Source organism: Fukomys damarensis, unplaced genomic scaffold, assembly GCF_012274545.1.
Source record: "Fukomys damarensis isolate Sample0158 unplaced genomic scaffold, DMR_v1.0_HiC HiC_scaffold_36, whole genome shotgun sequence".
NCBI classification, from domain to species: Eukaryota; Metazoa; Chordata; class Mammalia; order Rodentia; family Bathyergidae; genus Fukomys; species Fukomys damarensis.
This window is the reverse complement of record NW_022900948.1, coordinates 13474957-13496471: the sequence shown is the minus strand read 5'-3', so window position 1 is coordinate 13496471 and position 21515 is coordinate 13474957.

Below are 21515 nucleotides of genomic sequence, written 5' to 3'. Positions count from 1 at the left end.
CATATGTAGCACTGTGTGACTTCTGGCTCTTCCTCAGAGTCAAAATAACCATGACTGCAAATGTTTTGAATTGATTCAGAACATCGAGGCAACCACAACTGGGCAACCAAAAACACGCACAGAAGAAGACTTCCAAATGGCTTCAGAAAGTGGCAAGAACAGTGGGATACTTGTGTTCAAAGTGACAAGGAGTGTTCTCAGGTGGATTAATGCCCAACTATCTTTCATGAAAGGAAACTAAGGGGTCTAAAGGACAAAAGTCCTTAGGCATCTAATGTAAGATTGACAGATTGAGGAAACAAGAATACACGATATCTAATTAAATTTGAATTCAGAAAAACAAGTAATACTTAAAATACTGAGCATCATGTGTGTTATTTGGCAACCTTAATTTAATGTAATACAACAATAAGAAGAAAAGAAGAACACTTTTACCTTAGATTTTTGCTAAAAATCCTGCCATGAATCATCTCTTTCATGTTGTCCCTTACCCGGGACATAGTTTTCTAACCTTCTGTCTCATGAATTCCCCAGCTAATCCCTTTATCCTTACCATTAGATCTGTCATGCAGTGTCATCCAATATCTCTCTGTTCTTGTTCTTTCTTTTTCATTCCTGCTTTTTCATTTTTGGGTTGCAGCTATCAGCTTCAGGCATATTCAAGATGTGAGATAATGAAAAGATGGAAATAAAGTGTTTGTAGATGGGGAGGGGAGGAGGGGGTGAAGGGAGGGCAGGGACAAGGGGAAAAAATGAGAACCAGGACTTTTCATGTAGAGGTACAAGATCCCAACAATGAATGTAACTGTACTGTATCCCTAAAACATACCAATAAACTCAATTAAAACAAACAAACAAACAAAACAACAACAAAAAAACAAAACAAAGACTTGCTCTCCTTACCCATCTCGAAATTAGAACAACTAAATTTTCCTGAGAAAGTGTGTAAGAAACCAAATGTAGAACAGAAAAGTCAAATAAATAACAGGCAAAATTTTGAAAGCTGTCAACTGCAAAGGAACAATTATTTCACTACTCCTCTTGCTTTTAAGCAAACAACCTACAAGAATCAGGAAAATAAAAGAGTCTTCCAAGTCCCCAAAGTTTCTGCTGGAGTCTAATTCATTCAAAAGTCATTTATATTGGTTTTGAACCATCCCCCATGATCAAATCTTTGAAAGTTTAAACTGGCCTACTACAAATATAAAAATATATAATCAAATTAAGCACCAAAAGTTATGCAGAAATTTGGACATTTACTTGATAGTTAATCATACTTAGAAATCATTAAATGTCTTGGGACATAATAATGATATTGTGATTATGTTTTTAATATGAGCCCTTATCTTTTAAATGTATACTATTTGCAAATTAAATATTTCTGGACTTAGCTTAATAAGACAGGAGGTATAGATGGAAATATAGATGTAGATGGATTTTGAAGATGGATAATGGGCCCTGTAGTGTGTTATACTACACTATTTTTGAGTTTTTAAATACCTTTGAATTTTGCCACAATGAGAATTTTAAAGTAAATTACTATCTACTTACGGTAGAGTATTTCTCAGCCTAAAAGAGGAAGATATTTTAATACTTGCTACAACATGGATGAGCCTTGAAGATATTATGCTAAGTGGAGTAAGCTAGCTAGCCACAAAAGGACAAATATTAGCCAGGCAAGGTGATGCATGCTGGAGATTGCAGAATTCTAGGAGGTACTAAGACAGAAGAATTACAAGTTTAAGCCCAGTCTATTTAGTAACTTAGCAAGACCTACTCTCAAAATGAAAAACAAAAAATGGCTGGGGATATAGCTCATTGTGAATGCTTTGATCTCTAGTACTGCCCAAAAAAGGACAAATATTGCAAGTCTGCTTATGTGAGGTACCTGAGGTATTTAAATTCTTTGAAACAGAAAGGTAGTTGCCAGGGTTAGGGAGAATTATTGAGTAATTGGCATAGAGTTTCAGTTCAATAAGATGAAAATATCATGGAGAGGGGTAGTGCTGAAGGTTGTAGCACAATATGAATGTACTTAATACCCCTCAACTGTACACTTAATATGGTTAAACTGTGGGCAGAGGATTTAGCTCAATGTTAGAGCCCTTACTTAGCATCTCTAAGGCCCTGGCCTTGATCCCCAGCACTGATGAAAAATAGTAAAAAGGGCAAATGTTGTGTTATGTATATTTTACCACAATACAAGATATAAATTTAGCGGGGTGTGTTTGTGTTTTTTTTTTTTCTTTTTTGGTTTTTTGAGACAGGTTCTCACTATGTAGTTGAAACTGACCTGGAACTCACTATGTAGCCCAGGATGGTCTTGAACTCACAGCGATCTTCCTGCCTCAGCCTCCTGAGTGCTGGGATTATAGAGGTGCACCACCACACCCAGCAATATAAATTTAGTTTATAAGTAAAAGTGCTACTACATATACTATCATTATAGACAACAAATAAAAATGGAAAATAGCAATAACATATGAGTAATGGAGGGATTAGAAAACAGCTTTTATTCTTGAAGAATACACAATCTTTTCAAGATTAAAAAAATCTTCTTAGTCTTCCCTGATGGAAAATATAGTGGTACCTCAGTTCATGAACTCAATTTTCTGCACGATTCTAGTTGCAAACCAAACTGGATGAAAACCAAATCAAATTTCCCCATAAGGTCATCATTGAACCATATGCTACCTTTTAAATGTGTTTTATCTTTGAATTTACTAGATAAAAAGGAAACAATAAAGACAAATAAATGCTATCACAGAAAGCACAGCAAGCATTGCCATCAGACCACTTTTACCTGAGCAGTTCAAGTGTGACAGTCTCTGTAAGACCATGTGTCCTCACCATCCCTAAAGACCAGATCACAAAAACCAACTGTGATTTTTCAATGGAGCTGGAAGCCCTGCGCTTGGCCCTCAGCCTGCGCCATGGACATCCCAGCTGCTTTGCCCCCATCACCTTGCATCTGGTGCCTGTCCTGGTGACCTTGAATATCTGCAGGTTCCATGTCTCGGCCTGAACAACCACAGATAGGAAGTATTCAGGAAATAACTGCATCTGTACTGAGCTTGTCAGACTTTTTTTTCATGTCATTGTTCCCTAACAATATAATAACTATCTGCACAGCACCTACATTGGTGTAGGTATTATAAATATAAATCTATGGATAATTCAAAATATATGGAAGGATTCATATACAGAGGTTACATACAAAAATGACACCATTTTATATTAAGAAACTTAAGCATCTGTAAACTTTTGTTTTTACAGTACTGGAGATTGAACCTCTTCACATTGAACTACATTCCCAGCCCTTTTTATTTTATTTTGAGAGAAGATCTCATTAAATTGCCCAGGCTGGTCTCATACCGGTGATCCTTCTGCCCCAGCCTCCCAGAGTGTTGGATTACAGGTGCCATCATACAGGCTCATTTGCAGGTTTTAGTCTCCTCTGGAGTCCTGGGATGTGGTAGATTAACTTGGAATGCCCAGCTGAACTTAGAAAATAGCTTTTATTCTTGAAGAATACACAATCAGCATGGCTGGGTGGGGAAGACCTACATGAGGATTGTTGTCAACAGCATAAAAAGAGAACTAGAGGGGAAGATGGCTGTTGATTTTCTAGGAGAAGCTTGCTCTGGATGGTTTTCCTGATGCAAACTTGGCTGTTCTCGTCAGAGGAGCTCGGGGCCTCACTGTCACTGGGAATGGCTGCTGTTCTCATCAAAGGAGCTCTGATCTTTACTGGGAGCATCACTTCCTGGCTCCAGTATAGATCTGTCAGCCTGGTGACACAAATCCTTCACCAGACTGGCACAGGTTTTCTGACTTCCACCAGGCCTTTGGGCCTTCCTGGTACATATTCTTGAGATGGACAAGCATGAGTTACTGCTGTGGGCTCTGGACTACTGAGTGGACTCCTGAAGGACATTGCCTTGGACTCTAGGCCTTCAGCTGGCCACGTGGGGAATATTGCTGTGGCATCCAGACCCTTGGCTGGACTCTTTGGGTCTCTATAGTGTATAGCTAATCTCTTGCACTCCTCTGCATTTGACTTTTTGGGTGACTATTATAAAAAATCCTATAAATTATGTGTCCTGTATTAAATCTATAAAATAATAAAGTAGCCACCCTTTAGAAATTCTAAGAAATTTCTATTGTAATTTCAAAGTGTCAAGTTTGTTTATAAGCATTAAACATCTGCTTATGGTAACTGTTTTCCCCTTCCTATTGCTTTGGAAGATAACTGGCAATGCTCAGGTACTTCTAAAATGTCAAACCACATAGGAATAATCTAATTCTTGCAGCATTCCCTGTGCATCCATCCACTATGTGAATCTCTAACCCAAAGTAAACACTAGGGGTTAAAGACAAGATTCCATTAGTTACACCCACCCTGGGAAAGAACCACCCAATGGAATGTCCCAACTCAGGCTTATCCAAGAGGACACAGAGTGCAAGGAGCATGCTGGGGAGAACGGGCTCTGCCCTGGATAGACTGGGAAGAGTTAGAGTCGCCTAGTCATGAGACATTATTGATAAAATTTTACACATAATAACAGAAGCATACGACACAGTCAAGGAAGTCATTATCTGTCAGAGAAATTCTTTGGGCATAATAAAATACATATGAATATAATGATACAGCGTCTAGGATTTGACACAAAAGAGCACAGCCCATGAGGTAAACTGCTCAGTTCCTTTTCCAGCTTCCTCACTCCTATCCAAAGACATTTAACAGCTTGCTTGACCTCAAGATTACAATTTTATTTTATTAATTTAAAAAAAAATTTTGTTTTGGTACCAGGGATTGAACTCGGGACCTTGCACTCGCGAGGCAGGTGGTGGCACCACTAAGCTAAATCCCCAGCCCAAGATTACAAATTTAAACACGCAAAAGTAGAACTGTTTAAGAATAACCATGTTCCATTCATCATTCAGCCTCAAAAATAACTAACTCATGACCAATCTTCTTTCTTTGGTGTTCTTACTCAACGTCTCAGACTCTGTCATTATTTTGAGGCAGATCTCACTGTATTATTATATCTATATATATTTTATTATGCTCATAGAAATTGTATCTTTAAAAGATGGCTTCTTTTAACATGTTATACAGCATTATGCAATATTGGTATGTGTAAAATTTTAATACTAATGTCCTAATACCATCATAAATGTAATTCTTCCAAGTTAGAAGATTTTTTTATTTATTTTTTTTTTATTTCTTTTGTTTTTTTGAGACAGGGTCTCACTATGCAGTTGAGACTGACCTGGAACTCACTATGTAGCTCAGGCTGTTCTCGAACTCACGGCGATCCTCCTGCCTCAGCCTCCTGAGTGCTGGGATTACAGGCATGCACCACCATGCCTGGCCAAGTTTGAAAATTTTAATTGTTACATAATGTCCCAAACTTTTCTCTTTTTCCTTTTATGGTTTCTTCTTTTCTTTTCTTTTCTTTTCTTTTTTTTTTTTTTTAACAAGGATCTAAATCAAGCCCTTTTTTTGTGTGTTGTGCTTTACTTCATTAAGCCTCAATTTCACCAAATGATTATAGATCTCTTCATGCACCCTTAATTTCAGAATACCAGGCAGTAAAGACTGTCACTGGAAAAGGAGCAGATGTCTGAGGGTCAAGGTAGTCACATGCACAGAGTTCGGAAGGATTTATACTCGGTCCTTTGCCTTCTGTTCAAAGTCCCTGTTGCAATCTCCATAGTGTCCGCAATAGAGGAGAGGTCAGGTGTGGGTCCTCAGCCCCATTCAGGTTGCCTTCCTGTCCCTCAAGACCATGGCAGCTTTTGCTCCTAATCCTTGCTGCTGCCTGAACCGTCGTCCCTCACTAGATCTGCCTGGGAACCTCTTGACTGCAGACTTTCTCTCCCATCACCTCCAACCCCAACCCCAACCCCTGGGGTCTCTTTAATGCCTTCCATCCTCCCACTGAGGCCTCCCCTTCTTCCTTACATCTGGATGTCAAGCTTGAGTACCACTGCATTTTCTCCTGCAGGGAGCCATATGATTTCAAGTGGGAGAATGTAAAGAAGATAAAGGAAAACAACCATGAAATGCAGTCTCTAAGTCAACACCCATGAGACATTGGGACCTAATATCCCCCACGTGACTGCCTGTTGGTATCTCATGTAGATGTTATTGTGCTGCAAATGTCTATTCTTTCTGTGTTTCAAGTTGCATTCAGGTGAACTTCTATTAACCCAGCTTGATACAAACCTTCCAAGGGGAAATTGGTATTACTCCTACGAAAGAGTAAGATGTGGGGAAATATTGCCACATAAAAATGGATTTACTGGGGTTGGGGATTTAGCTCAGTGGTTCTGCTGCCTGCCTCGCAAGCACAAGGGCCCGAGTTCAATCCCCAGTACCAAAAAATTAAAAAATGGATTTGCTAGCACAACTACACAGGCAGGATGCATGTATGTGCAGAAAAAATATTCACTAGGTGGAACCCACAAACAAAGTGATGAACAAAAAGAGTAAACAGCATCAATCCTGGATTTTAAATATAGCTATAAAACAAGTATTATCAGATGATCTCTGTAGTCTCTTCCTCTAACTACCAAGCTCTGAGGCATGAAGGAGTCAGGGCTGGGGCCATATTCCGTGGGTACTGGAAGACCCACTTCCTTATGGTCACAGACCAGGCATCCCCAAGAACTACTGTGCCTGGGACCTGCTCTCCCGTTTCACTTCCCACTGCTATAGCAGCACTGTACTTATGGGAAGGCAGGATGTCGTCCCTGGAGCCTTGGTGAGGACATTTCACACTCCAAACCAAGTTGCTTCTTCTATCAGCCCTTTGGTTAGCACCTGTTCAGTCTTGTGGCCACCTTCAACAGGAAGCCACAGGGGGATTTCTGCTCACATTTCACAGGTGAAAGATCGAGCTTGAAAAGAATCGAGCTCCCTGTGCTCAGAGAATGAGGGCAGGCACCCAGGACCCTGGGTCCACACCCCTGTCCACCTCATTCCCAGGCCAAAGCTCACTCTTCCCATTTTCCCGTTTATTTTTCACTGTTTCAATCCAACTGATGATCTGTATCCTGTCCCTCTGTTCAACTTCATCTTGCCCCGCTCGCCCCTCCCCGCCTCCCCTCCAGTCTCACTGACATCCTTGCTGGTTCTCAGATGGCCAAGCCCCTTTCGGCCTCAAGACCTGGAGAGTATTTCCTCAATATAAACACCTTGCTTTTTGTTTGTTACTATTTCCCATTAGAACACCCACTCCCGGAGGAAAGGGGCTCCACGTGTCATGTTTCTTGCTAACACTATGCCCAGCACAGCCCTGTGCTCCACGGATATTTTTGAATGAATGGGTGAGGTAGAAAGCTTTCACTGTGAGCAGTGTGCCTTAGATGTTCTTTGGCTTTTTACAGAGAGGGACAAAGGAAAAGTCATCCTCTGCAATTTGAACTACCATTGAGGGGACGTAAACAGTAAGGGTCTTGTAAAGCACAAGCCTCTAGACAAGAGAAATTATCATTCTACTGGAGTGCGTCATGCTTGGTGCTGGGTGCTCTGTAGCTATGGACAGGACATAGCCCCTGCTCGTGCAGATAAGAACAGCCAGTTGATATGCCCACAGAAAGTTTTGGCCAAGAAAAATGTTTAAAAGTACTGTACACTAAATTCTGGATAATACTGGAGGCTCGTTTAAAGCAAACAGGAAAGGAAGAACAGAACTTTAAACTTTTGTTGTCAAATACTAAAGGAAAACATATCAAAAAGTACCTATCTTTGTCAACATAGTTTAATTTACTGACTTAAGTGGGCCACATTTGTGGTTTCTCTAATTTGCACCACGGAATAATGTAGCTGCTGGACGTACACAAGAATGGCATCGAGTGGACACTCGAATGAACTACAGATCCTTGTAAGGCCATGTCAGAGAGACAATTATTCCATTTTGCCCATATTGTCAGTCGTTACCGTATTTATAGGTTTCACAGCTGGTATCTTTTTTTAGAATAGAGACTTAGAGGTTGCCAAGATTTTATTTTTTCAGGAAGTCAAGCAACAATAACATGATACTGTCTGACGAAAAATAACATTCTACTATCTCTGATATCTGAACATAGTATGAGAATGAAGGAAATGTACTTCAAATTGCAAATAGTTCACATTACAAAAATTGTACCATGTTACTTTTGCTGTCCTCATTTGGGAAACGAGACATTGAAAATTTGATGGACAAGTACCAGTATGTAGACTGGTATTTGGAGACTGGTGCCCAGTTGATAAATCCCTCCTACAGCACCCCCATTTAAATATTTTGAGCAGTGGAGAGGTGTTATCAAAAAGTAGCTGTACTCTACACTCAGCTACTTCCACTCAGCCCTGATGGTTAAGAGGTTCCTTTTCAGTTTTGGATAAAGTTGGCAGCCTCCAACCTCTGGTCCTGATTTTTTGGCCTACAACCTCCTCAGTGAAGAAACCCAACACTTTTTATTTTCGCCTATAAAAGCAGCTCTCAGGCCTAATCCCCGCCTCCCATTGTTTCTTCTCCAGACTGTATCCCCCATTTCCTTTAATCCTTCAGCTGTCAAAGTGGGAAGGTACATTTTATACCTTCCAGCGGGGATTGCTACCAAGGAAGTCACAGATATCTGTGAAAAGTCCTTGTGGAGGATTAATCTGAGAACTTCTTTCCCCGGGCTAACCAACTCAGAGCAGCATTATACAAGCTTACTTATTTATCAGCCTTCTTTACAGACAGAAAGACAGGCACGGCCTCTTCCATTACAAATGACATCATCTGTACCTGCACACACAGACCTCTTCAGTCACCAGACCTAGATGTTACTAAGGTCTTTCCTTGGTCATACTCCATTACTGACCTTTCAAAGACTATTACTAGTCATCTTTGCTTTTATTATCAAGTGTCAACAACAATATTACAACAGATTTCGTTTAAGGATAAAATCGGTTTTTATTTGTGATTCAATCATCTAGCAGCACCTCACTTCATCTGTAAACTAGAATGTTTCAAAGGCTGAACGGAGGAGGTTCCTAGTGGTGCTTTATAGACAGAAAGGACTGCAGAAGTGAAAACAGAAAGGGCTGGGGATTTAGCGCAGTGGTTCTGCCGTCTGCCTTGCACAAGGTCCCAAGTTTGATTCCCCATACCACAACAAAACTAAACAAACAAACAAACAAACAAAACAGAGGAGAAAAATGTACATGGGTGATTTCAGAGTTATTTTCCATCCAGGGATAAGATGAAGCAGACTTACTTATAAAGCTGAACCAGGTCGACTAGAACCTTTGCTTACATGGCAGTAGTGCAAGAGACTCTTCTGGTTTGATCTGTTCTATTGGGGCCTACTGTGGGAGGCTGGTTCCAAACAATGGCCTCACATATACTTAAACAGAACAAAATGTATTAGTATGCTGTCGAGTTTGTTTTAGCTATGATAACCTCATCTCAACAGTAGTTTAAATAATATAGTTTATTTCAAGGTAGTCTAGGGCCCATATGGCTCTCCCACAATATCAGAATCTCAGGTGCGGAGGGATTTAAAACTATAAATCTAGTGGTGGTGCACACCTGTGATCTCAGCACTCAGGAGGCTGAGGCAGGAGGATCACTTTCAGTTCAAGGCCAGCCTGGACTACATAGCAAAACCCTGTGTCAAAAACAAAAAGAAGAAAGCAAGAATATGGGACAATGTATGATTTCAGAAATACCTGAGAATTTCCAGAAATTCCAATTTCTCATTCCCAAATATGAAATCAGTGGGAAATTTGGAAACATTCTGGGTCACTGGCTTTCAAATGTGTTTTAATGCATCAGATCACTTTTTATTTCTTTAACAACAATTTACTTTAGAAATAAAATAGGAAAGAGATAAAAACAAGCCTCCGCTGAAGATGGAGAAGATGTGATCTGTGAAGAAGTTTACTGGGTGATGCGGGGTAGCAGTGGAGCCTCTAAGTCTTGACCCCCCTCCCCCCATGAACTGCCAGTGACACAGCCTGCTGGGCTGGGCCCAGGCTCAGGGTGGGAGGCAATGGAGAGCTGTGCACACCTTAGGGACCCCGAGGCCACCACGTCCGGTAGACGTCGGCGTCCCAAGGCTCTGAACAGACTCGGGGGCTCCCTGCCTTTGGAGAAAGGACAGACACATCTGCCACTCCAGAAACAGTTCGGGTCTGAACTGTGCCCCAAAGGCCCAGGTGTTGAAGGCTTGGTCCCCAGCCTCAGTGCTGCTGAGAAATTCTAGAAGCTTTCAGGGGCAGGATGGAGGGGCAGGATGGAGCAGGGAAGTTAGTCATTGGAGGTGAGTCCTTGAGGGGGCTGCTTAGACCCCAGCTCTCTCCTTCTCCTTTTCGCTTCCTGGCTGTCTCAGGTAAGAAGCTCCCTATGCTATGCTCTTCTGCCGTGGTGTTCTGAGTGTGCATCACAGGCCCAAAGCAACAGTGCCAGGTGACCATGGTTCGAAACCAGGAGCTAAAATAAGCACCCGCCACCTTTTCTTTGCGGGGGGTACCAGGGATCAAACTCAGGACCTTGCGCTTGTGAGGCACGCACAGTGCCACTAAGCTAAATCCCCGGCCCCAAACATTTCCTCCTTTTAAGTTGTTTATCTCAGGCATTTTTTCACAGCGGAAGAAAGCTGACACACCTCATAATGTGAGCCAGATGGGGAGAGCTGGGACTGGGAGCCCGGATTCCAGCAGCCTCTTGAGGTCCATCTCATTACTGGTGTCTGTCTGTCTCTTTCCAGGACTGTGGCTTTAAGAGGCAAACAGAGTTCTATCTTGGTACCTGCCACCCTCCCCCCAAAAGAGGCAAATAAGCTGGGTGTGGTGGCAGATGCCTGTAATCCCAGCACTTGGGAAGTTGAGGCTGGAGGATTGACACAAGTTTTGGGCCAGCTGCATAGTGAGATCTTGTCTGGGAAAAAAAAAAAAAAACAACTTTGGGTTTATAGTGAAGTCATTGCGCAATATGTTAGTTACTTTTCTTTTACTGAGACAAAATATTTGACATAGATAAATTAAAACAGAAAAGGTTTAATTTCAGAGCCAGATGTGGTAGCACATGCTTGTAATCCCAGCACTCGGGAAGCCGAGGGGAGGATTGTATAGTGAAGTCATTCTGCAATATGTTAGTTACTTTTCTTTTACTGAGACAAAATATTTGACATAGATAAATTAAAACAGAAAAGGTTTAATTTCAGAGCCAGATGTGGTAGCACATGCTTGTAATCCCAGCACTCGGGAAGCCGAGACGGGAGGATTGCCAAGAGTTCAAGTCCAGCCTGGGCTACATAATGAGGTCAAGGCCAACTTGAACTACATAGTGAGACCCTGTCCCAAAAAGTCAAGAGACCCAGAGAGAGAGAGAGAGAGAGAGAGAGAGAGAGAGAGAGAGTGTGTGTGTTTGGCTGATGATTTCTAAGGTTCAATCCATGGTCAGCTGGTTCCAAGACAGAAGCAGGGCAGGGCACTGTCATCCCCATCAGTGGATTAACTCACTGATGGGCTGAATGAGCTATTGAGAGATGGGGCCCAGTTGGAGGAGCAGAGGAGAGTGGCCCACTTCATGGCAGCCAAGAAGTTGAGAGACCAGGAAGTAACAGAGCAAGAAGGAGCAAGGGACAAGGACACACCCTTCCTGTCATAGTGAAAATTTTAATTTTGGGGTCGTCGCTCAGTTAAAAATAAAAAGAAGAAGAACACACCCTTCTAGGTCACCTCAGTGACTCACCTTGTCCAACCAGGCCCTACCTCTAACAGCACATTCCGCTACGAACTCATCGGTGGGTCAACCCACTGACGACTGTAGGATCCCCAGATCCAATCACATTTGTGAAGCCTCACCTCTGAACCCATGAGACTTTTAGGAGGCATTTTCATTGCAGACCATAACATATAAACTGGTCTGCATCAGGCAGCAAATCAGGAAATTTCATCCTTCCGGTGAGAGTTATGGACTGTAAAAAAAGGGAGTGCAAGTTATAAAAAGGTCCAAGGTTCACTAGAATCGGGACCAGAAAAGTTACATTATAGTCTGAAAGTGCTATAAAACTCACAGCAGTTCGCCCATTCCTGGCCATGGCCTGAGAACTAATGTAAAGCACCAGGTGGCCTTGGACGACTCCACTTTTCCACGAGAAGGATCCACCTCATGGCAGCCAAGAAGTTGAGAGACCAGGAAGTGACAGAGAAAGGAGTAGGAGTGAGGGACAAGAACACACCTTCCTGACACTTCATTCTCTACACCTCACGTCTTGAATGAACTCACGTGGAAAAGGACTCAGATTTGTCTACTTGTGTCCTGAGTGTCCTTGCTAAGCGGAACTCTGATGCCCTTCAGTCCAGGAGGCCCCTGGTGCAAATCACAACTGTTCATCCCAGAATGGTCATGGTCAAGTTTGCTTTTCTTAACCTTTGTACCATCTTTAAAAAAAAAAATGCCATGTGATAAAAAAGCAACACATGCTTGTTCAAATAAGGTCAGACGGAATAGAAGGCTAGAAAGTCAAATGTAAGTCTTCTCTTGTGCAAACCTGTCCCCCTAAGGGTGTCATATCCTTCTGGCCTTTTATTCTGTTTGTATAAATGCGTGTGTGCAATGTGGCAGTTTTGTTCTTCTTTCTGTTGCCTTGGAGGAGTGTTTTTTTGCTTTTTAAAGATGAAAACATTCCATAACTTGTTTTTCTCCCTATTTATCTATTTGTTTTGTTTGGTTTTTTTGAGACAGGGTCTCGCTATGTAGTTGAGACTGCCCTGGAACTCACTATGTAGCCCAGGCTGGTCTCGAACTCACAGTGATCCTCCTGCCTCAGCCCCCCAAGTGCTGGGATTACAGGCGTGCACCACCATGCCGGACTCCTATTTATCTATTTGTAAAGAACAGTTACCAAATCGATACATTTTCATCATGATCTCTTATTCTACTTCACGAATGCGCCCCATTTGTTCGTGGTTCCCTTTTGATGTATTACCCTACTTGAATATCCTTTTAGACACATAGTGGTACCTCGGTTCACAAATGTAATTCGTTCCATGATTCTGGAAATGTTGGCCACATTCATGTTTGTGTGGGAAAGATGGCCACAGTCATTTCCTCACTCAATGCCATTTGCAAGCAAAAACAAAATTTTGCCAAACACTTCTGTTTGCAAACCAAATTGTTCACAAACAAAAGCCTTCGTGAACTGAGGTACCACTGTATGTGTTTGCACTTTTTTATTTTCAGTACTGTGTATTGAACCCAGGGCCTTTACACTCACTAAGCTACATCCTCAGCCCTTTTTTTTTATTTTTAAATTTTGAGACAAGATCTTGCTAAGTCACTAAGTTGCCCAGACTGGGCTTGACCTGTCAAGTCTCCTGACAGCCTCCCAGAGTGCTGGGATTACAAGTGTGCGCACCATCACACCCAGGATGTTTGCACTCTTGTGTGGGTGTTTTTGTGGGATAAGACTTGGATTGCTGGTGTGCATAATGCCCACCATCTCGCCCAGGGCCTGACCATTGTCACAGTACTACTCTCATCCTGCTAAGAAGTGTAATTTCTGTCTCCCATCCTTATCCCCAAGCCTACAGCTACTACACCTGAGACCCTCAGAGGCCACGTCACCATTTTGTTGGCAACCAGGATTGGGGATAACTAGAGTTGCTGATTCAAAGCTAAGCCTTGCTTTGCACACATGGTTGAACTAAGGATACTTCACTGCTGCAACAAATTTAACGGTTTAACAACACAAATGTGTATCTCAGTTCTGGAGATCAGTGTTCAAGTAAGATTCCCTGGGCTAAGATCAAGATGTTGCTGGAATGCGTCCCTAGCTGCAGGCTCCAGGAGGAACGTATGCACTTTTCCTCTACAGCTCCTAGAGACTGCCCATCCTTGCCTGGCAGCCCTCTTCTAGCTTTCTCGCATGACATCCTCCGACCTGACTCTCCCATATCAAAGGAGCTTTTTGATTTCATTGAGCTGACCCACATCATCCAGGATAATATTCTTATTTCAAGGTGAACTGATGCACAACTATCATTCTGTCTGCAACCTTAATTCCCCTGTGTGACTATAACATATCCACAGCTTCTAGAGATTAGGACAAGGATATCTTGGGAAAACATTATTTGTCTACTATGGATGCCAAGTGTTGTGGCTTAAATATGAAGACTCTTGTATTGAGGGCTTGACCACCGATGCAGCAGTGTTCAGAGATAATAAGATTTAGGGTGGTAATGGATCACAAGGTCTCATCACTGGATTAATTCACGGAAAGCCTGAATGGATTATTAAGAGAGGGGCCCAGGTGAAGGAAATAGATCACTGGGGCATGCCTTTAAGAGGTGTATCTTTTTCCTAGCCCTCCACATCCCCCCATTCCATTTAGTGTCTGCCATGAGGTGAGCAGCTGTCCTCTGCCATCCCCTTCTGCCCTGATGTTTCCACCTTGGAGCCATCCATGGACTGCAACCTCTGGAACCATGACCCAAAATAAACCTTTCTTCCTTCAATTGTTTATAACAGGTATTTTGTCACAGCAATGAGAATCTGCCTAATGTGACAAAAGTGTGAAGGTGAGGATAGAGACCCTCCCGGCTCCCTTTAAGGAATCTAGCTTGGAATGTGAGAAAGATCACCTGACCAGGCAGGCAGTGGGGAGGAAGGCTAGGGAGACCATCAGAAAATGACAATGGTAAGCTCTGTGCGAGGACAGTGATCCATGGGAGACGCATGGGGAATGTGATCGACTGACACAGGCAGAAAGAGGCAGCCACCCCTTTCACAGGGCCCCACACAGGGTCAGTGGCTGCCACAGGGCCTGTATCTCAGAAGAACAAGACAAGGAGCCCCTGGGCCACCAGAGTCCTCCTTCTTAAGTGGGGTGTGTGGGCAGCTGAGAAGGCCTCTGCATGGAAGTCAGAAGTCATTGCAAATTAGACCTCCATCCTTAGTTGCAGGCCCTGTTGTCTCCCTCTAAAACAGGAGACAGGCAATTAATTGATTTGGCAGATTCCTCAGCCTTGCCTCCCTGATCTGGGAGTAGGATTCACACCTGGTCCCTAGAGGGACAGGTACAGTCAGGCCTCTCCCACAGACCAGTGGTTCCCAGAGCACCCTCTACCCTCTTCAACACACCTGAACACACCCCTTGAGGCCCAGATGCTCCAGCAATCACCCCCACCGCCCAGAAAGCCCAGTGTCTTCTGGAAAGTTAGCAACCATCTCCAGCCTTATGAATTAACCAGCTTGTGCATGCGTGTGTGTCTGTGTGTCTGTGTGTCTGTTCTGAGGATCTGTCTGTCCCCATCTCTGTGTCTGTGTCTGCATCTCTATCTCAGATTGGAGATGATTTGTTTTACAATTTCAAAAATAAACTTTGGTTCCTTTTTCTTTGTTAGTTTCTTGTTTTTTATTCAAGTGCAAATCATTCATTATGGAAAATACAGATTAAAAGGGTATATCGATCAGCTTTCAGTCACTGTAACAAATGCCTGAGACAGTTAACTTATAAACAGGAAAGTCTGTTTTGGCTCAGAGTTTTGGAGATTCCAGTCCATGTTCAGTTGGTCCTGTGGCTTCAGGCAAAGCAGGCCATCATAGTGGAAATAAGTGGTGGAGAAAAACCACTCACCTAATGGCCAGGAAATGAAAAAGTGGGGAAGGGAAGGGTTGGGACCCCTTATCTCCTTCCAGGACACGGCCCCAGTGACCTAAGGACCTCCCACAAGCCCCATCTTCTAAAGGCTCTGTCAGCTCCTAACAGCACTATGCTGGGGAGCAAGGCTCGAACACAGGAGTCTTTGGGGGCTGCTTAAGATCCCAACCATAGCAAAGGGGAATGGGTTCATGCAAATGCGCGTGTGTGTGCATGTGTGTGTGTGTTTACTGTGGCTTCAACCTAGGAACTGTGCACTGATCTGCAAGGCTAGCCCTTTAAACAATTTTGTTGTTTGAGACAGGTTCTCACTAACTCTCTTAAGTTGCATGGCCTGGGCTCAAACTTACAACCTTGCTGCCTCAGCCTCCCAGAATGCTGGAATTACAGGATGCACCATCGTGCCCAATTTAAGGGGAAACATTTAAAATATAAAAATAGTCTTACCCATCCAGAGATATCTGCTTGCCAGTACTTTGGCCTATAGTTTCCACATCCTTTTCTATCCATAGAAGTGTATTTAATGACAAATGGAATTTCTATCATATGGCCACATCCATAGGTCTCTAATTTAAGACACGATGAATAGCCTTTCATATCAGTTTGCCTCATTCTTTTGAAGCCTGCTTAGCACTGGGTTTTATAGCTGTGCTGGGTTATACCAGACAGGCCCCTCTTGGTGGTGTTCAGGACGTTTTTAACTTCTCGTTTTGATAGATGTGCTGGAGGAATGCATCTGGTGGGAGTAATTGGTGGGGCCGAAGGTCTCTGTGTGTCCAAATGTGCCAGCCTTTTCGAGTGTCCTCAGGAATGGGGGCCTGGCAAAGCACAATGACCCTTTTCTATTCCTTGGAACAAGTGGCTTCCTTTTAGGAAAGTTCTTTTCCGGAAAACATGTTATTCCAAGGCCTGCCAATTCCAGAATCCAGCCTGTCCCAGAGAGAAATACTACCCAGGTTTCAGAACCAGGGAATGTGGAGAAAGAGCAAGGTGGAGCTGCCTCTTCCCCCGGCCCTGGGTTTGAAGGAACTGGGTTTCAAAGATCTCTCTCACACATCCAAGGCAAGACGGGGATGCTCTTCTCCACTGAACAACCAGAAAACTGAGGTGCCGCAAGTCAGGGGGAGGACCAGGGCCACTCCACTGTCCCCAGTGGGGCTGGGATGGAATTGACTGGGTCTCCCTGCTCTTGGCCTAAGGGTGAGGTGAGAAGGAAGCCCCCAGGGTGAAGGGACGCACGATCGGTGCCAGGAGGGGCGCAGGCTGACCTCTGAAAGTACGAAGCCTTAGGACACGTCAGTGTGCACCCTCGGAATGGAGTCTGTCGGTCCTCAGCAGGACATTCCTCTGCACAGGCTTCCTGGGCTGCCTGTGGGAACTGCAGATGGCAAAGACCCGTTCTTCAAAGTCAGAGAGCTAAGAGGGCTAGGTGTCAGCGAGAGTTTGGCTCAGGTAAACCGGGGGCACTCAGAACCCTGGCTTCCCTTCCCCCTGCAGAGATGAATGTGTTCTGCTGAGAGCTTGCTGGGCGCAGACGCCAGGTGCAGAGGAGGTCACCAGCTCCGCTTTGCTCCAGCGGGTTCCGCATTGGCCCAAAGAGGCTCCCTGTGAGATGGCTCCGTTCCCACACTTGTAAATGGAGATTATGGGGTTTCTGTGAGCACCAAGAGGATAATACGCATAGGAAGTATAGTGCCTGCAATAGTGCGAGAACAGATGGAGAGAATGCTAGATCTGGAACAGGGAGGACTGGTTCAAGAACTGCTCTGCCCCAGACTTCCGGGGTGACCTTGAACATCTGCTTCCCTCACTGCCACCAGGTAAACACTCCTGGCCTTGCCAGTATTTTGGTGCCAGCCTGACTTGACCTTGCACTGCCACCTCCCTTCTTTGGAATTAGGGAAAAGAGGCCTCTCTTACAGAGCAGGACTTCCTGCTGGCCTGGTACTAGGCCCCTCCCTCTTCTTACACGGGGGGCTGCATTAGGGAGAATGGTGCACCACAAACACATGCACCACACATACATTACACAACACACACAACCTACCCACTACACTGCTTACACAGTGACACACAAACACAACACACACACACATCTTGCACTCACACCATGCCACATACACAGACACATCATATACACCACGCACAAGGCATACACACAAAGAACACATGCACCACACACACTCATACGCTGCATGCACTCATGCACCACACATACACAACACACACCTCACACTCATCACACACAATCACATACCACACACACCACTCCACATACACAGAAACATCACACATACCACATACGCCACACAATAAATATTACACACTGCACCCCACCTACATCACAAATACACACCCGTAAATGCCTGTTCACTTCACTGCACTCACTGAGGTCATTGTCAACCCCCATGTTGTCAAAGTACAGGGACCTGGGCCGTGGATATAGCTCATTGGTGCCCCGCCACCTGGCAAGCACAAAGTCCTGAGTTCAATTCCTGGTACAAAAAGAGCAAGTCCAAGGACCTCTTCAGCATGTTCACCTTCACCAGCCCTTCTGTGGTTCACCCAGCCTCTCAGAACCACTCTCTCCCCCTGGAGTTGCCAGATAAAATGCAGGGTGCCCATTGAGACTTCAATTTTATGTAGACTATGAATAATGTTTCAGTATGCATCCCAAATATCACATGGTATATCTGTGCTAAAAATTATTCATCATCAGCCAGAGATTTAGCTCAGTGGGGCTGCCGCCTGCCTCACAAGCACAAGTTCAATCTCCAGTACCCGCCAAAAGAAACCAAACAAAAAAAACCCCAAAACCATTATTCATCATCTGACTGAGACTTCAATTTTACTGGGTGTCCTATATTTTTCCTTGCTAAATCTGGCACCCTCTCACCTGGTTCTCTGTTCCACATGCTCCCAACTTCCTGTCCCTTCTCTAGCTGTTCCTCTTTAGCCCTCCCTTGTCAGCTGTGGTGTGCCACAGTGTCGATCCGGACCGTCTTCTCTTCTCGAACCCCCAGCTCTCCTAGGACTGCTCTTCTTGCCCCTCTGGCCCATCTCTACATGGGCCTGTCCCTCAAGGATCTTCCAAGGACCTTGTCTTCAGCTCCTGTTGCGAGGCCCACCTCTGCCCTGCAGCATAGCCTATGGCAGCAATGCTCTTGTGTGTGCCTGGACTCTACTCTTTCCCAGCCAGCCAGCAAGTACGGCAGTTCCTGTGTAGCTTACACAGCCCACTGCCTAGAAATATGCGGCCAAATGCAGCAAATAGTGTTTCCCTCGGGTACTGGCTGTTGCTGGCCAGGCTGAGCTGGTGATTCCCTGCCCTCTCCTGTTCTCTCAGCCAGCGTATGTGTTGAATTCTCTCCTTCCAGTCCAGTTCATGGGACTCCTCCTCTGAGGCTTTCCTGTGTCTCTCAGCTCCCCTTCCCCTGAATACTAACAGTATGTTATCAGCTGCCTTATCCAGGAGTTTACTGAGTGCTGCGACCATGTCTGTCTTAGCCATCTTCTCTTTGCTGGGACACACTGACACCCACTCCTAAAGGAGGAGAGCTTTATTTGGGCTCATGGGTACAGCCTGTGATCAGCAGACTCCAAGGCAGAACAGCATGGTAGAAGGGTCTGGGAGGAGGCTGCTCATCTCCTGGAGCCAGGAAGCAGAGAGAGGAGGGAGCAACCAGGAAAGGAGATGTTCCCTTCCAGGTCATACGCGTGATAACCTCCTAACAGCAAGTCAGTTATATCACCTCCTTGACTCAGTCACCTTCCAAAAGCCCTACCTATGAATGCATGAGTGAGTCCTTCAGGGGATATTTTTTCATCCAAATCATAACAAACTGTTGACTCCCACCTTCTCTAGGCAGGGACTGGCATATAGTCCGTGCTCAATCAGTGTTCACTGAATGGAGGAGTAAACGACTGAGTGATGAAATTAATGAATAAATGCAGGAGTAAGCGAGGAAGTAAGATTCAGTGAGCTGTTTGGGTGGATTGACAGATGGGTGAGTGGGTGGGTTGGTAGGTAGATGGTAAGTGGGTAGATGGATGGGTGTGTGGGTAGGTAGAGTGAACAGATGGATGGATGAGTGGATGGATGGGTGGGTGGGTGCATAAGTAAATGGATGGATGATGGATGGGTAGATAAGTGGAGTGGGGGTGGGGGCGAGTAGATGGATGGATGGGTGGATGAGTGCACAGGTAAGTGGACGGACGGGTGGGTGGGTAGATAAGTGAATGAATGAGCAAGTGAGCAAATAAAGATTCCTCAGACTGCCCATCCCCTGCAAGAGGGAGGCCCGGCTCTCCTCGCCATTGCTTTGTTTCCACAGTCCTGTTAACCAAACCCCAAGACCTTCACTGCGCTGACCCGGTGGGGGTCATGAGCACACAGAACTGGGGTAGGGCTATTGGTCAGGATTCTGGGACTGGACTCAAGCCAAAGGGTGCCTGACCTGGAGAAGAGCTGACTGCTTATGAGGAGCGGAGGATGAAACCCCGTCTTCTCCCCACTGAAAACTTTCACAGCCATCTCTCCTCACTGAGGGCTCCCGAGCCTGGGAATTTCTTTGTATCTGGACCCACCTCTGACCAGTCCAGGCTCCTCAGGGAAGAGGACCCTGACAAGTTCCTTTGGAAGTGCACTGCCCAGATCCCTTTTCAAGGAAGGACTTCAGGGCCCCTTCAGCTGCAGAGACCTGTTTTGCCTGAGACCAAACACTTTCAGAGAGGCAGCACTCCGAGTAAAGGGCGGAGTACTAAGGCTTTGCCTCATAGTTGAACTTCTTCCTATACCCAGTCCTGCTTCCATCTTCTTCCCCACAGGTGCTCATGCCTAACGGTCATGACCGTTATTCATGCCTCTGAGCTCACTTGTGGAGAACACACCTGCGACAGTTTATTTACCCAGTCTCCAGGGTTCCCTGCAACCAGCTCCCTTCCATATGCCTCTGTGAAGGCCCTGCATGGGGGCTGAGTGTCTGGGGTTACCCGCACATGGTCCCAGGAGCTCCTTTCCCCAGGCAGAGCCCTCTCCTCCTCCCCAGTGTCATCCCACCCCATCCCTCTCCATCAGCCTGACTCCTCCCAGCACCTTCCCTCTTCCTGTAACACTCCTCCAGCCTCAAGCCCCTCTCTCTGATCCTTCCTGTGGTAGGCACATGGCAAGGGCAGTCCGTCTGGATATTGTTACAGACCAAAGCTCACCTCAACAGGCAGGACCTGGGAGAAGCACCCACTCACAGGTAGATGCAGATATAAGAGCCGGAAGGCTCAAGATTTTGTACCTTCAAACTATACTCTTTAAATATGCCACAGCCTGTTCCATGTACACAGAAAGAACAGATTTTCTACTAATACAAAACTGTTATTTTTGATGAAAACAAAATCTCTTTTACATGCTGCGAATATAATGTGACATTTTAACTTTTTTGGAATTAGCTTTCAGTTCATGATTTTTCTATCATTCCTAAATGACACATTCAGTCTCATGTTCTTAGAAATGACCTGTTAGAATACAGCAGTCTCATTCAAAATATATTTAAAAGTCTGGCTTTCCTGTTAATAAAATAGCTTGTACTTTCTGTAAGTCTATTTTTTTTCTTGTTTCCGCTTGTAGTTTTACAAATCAAATTTGGAAAGATCCATAAAAGGATATACATCCTCAGTTAAAAAACAAATCACTTGTTCCCAGGAAGCAGCTCTTTTGTTTCAAAATTTCAGAGCTGATTTCAGGCAACTGGCAGAGGGGGCGGCCTTAGGGTTGGGCCCTGTGCAGTGTGCAAAAATATTCTTAGGGAAGCTGAAGTCCCTAAGAAGTGGTTTCTAAAAATGTTCACTTGAAAACACTGCTTCCTGCGGCAAAA